Raw genomic sequence first — 1,459 nt, 5'->3', positions numbered from 1 at the left:
TAGAGTAATCAATATTAACATTTTGAATTAATTTTTCTTGTGTATGTATTTCAATTGCACCAACATCCACAAACAGAGGCAGCAATATGCAGCTTCAGTTCCCATACCGTAAAACCTTGAATTGAAGCCCAGTGGGCGTAATCTTGAGATGAAGCCATCTCGAATTGAAGCCCCCTCTTTAGTTTGCAAAATTAACCTTGAAAAGAAGCCCATCTGGGCTTCTTTTCAAAATAGCATGAGCTTCTTTTCGAGACAATACAGTACATACACTATATATGAATTTCAAAAAACAAAATACATTGAATACAAGCTCAGTTTATACAGTAGTTTAGTTGATTTAATGCCAGTTAAATACACTCCAGGTACAGATTGATGTTACAGTGGCCTTATTTATTGTTTTATAGTACAAATTCACAAAATTTACAGCATTCTTTTTCAAAGAAAAGCCACCCCACCCTCTCTTTACTTTGCAAAAGTAGTCTCTAAAAGAGGCCCATCTCGAAAAGAGGCCCATCTCGAAAAAAGCCCATCCAAAGTTCGCAAAAAAAAGAAAGAAGCCCAGGGCTTCAATTCGAGATTTTACGGTATTTTTTATAATTTTATGCAATCCTCATAACATACACTTAACTTTGCTCTCTGAGGGGGAATTAAAAATCAAAGAAAAAAAAAATCTTATTATAAAAAATCCAAATTAATGGCAAATAAAATTAAATAACAAAATCAATAATATCAAATCAAATCAACATAGAATATAAAATTTAATCAAATCAAATTCATAGGGAAATCAAATGAATATGGTAATTATTGCATCAATTGATAATTGTATTATGCATATCATAAGTAGATTGATAGATTGATTGATTGATTGATTGATTGACTGATTGACTATATAATATACTGTACCTTCTTTGATGGCTTTATCCATGGCTCTGGATATCACCACGCCCCTTCGTTTTCGCTTTTTCTTTCTTGTTCGCATTTCCTAAAGCAAGAAAATGTATAATAATTAATAATATTTGCCTAATAATTATACAATCTTTATGTTAGTATTGATAGTATTAAAATAGTATAATTATATTATTGTACTTTGAAATAATGAACGTAATCAACAAATAATAAAATTTCTTCAGTAAAACCAAGACTTAATGATCAGACCTGCAAAAGATATTGTAGTGCCCGACTAGTAAAATTATCTTTATAGAATGCCGCCACAACAAGATGTTTTCTGAACATCATGTAGCCCAACAGCATTTGTCTAGAGCAAATATGGCTCCAGTTCACGCATTTTTCTCGAACCTGACAATGAGCTTGTACTTTGATAAGAACTCTTAACTTCAATATCAAAAACTTAGTCTGTCCTATTGTTTAATATTACAAGACAATTGTTTGAATACAGGTCTCATTCTAATTAAAGACCACTCGAATTAAAGATCACCTCTAATTAAATACCACTTTGATG

Source organism: Anneissia japonica, unplaced genomic scaffold (assembly GCF_011630105.1).
Source record: "Anneissia japonica isolate Jap-2015-1 unplaced genomic scaffold, ASM1163010v1 scaffold5840_len13928_cov107, whole genome shotgun sequence".
Taxonomy (NCBI): Eukaryota; Metazoa; Echinodermata; class Crinoidea; order Comatulida; family Comatulidae; genus Anneissia; species Anneissia japonica.
Note: the sequence above shows the minus strand (reverse complement) of the source record.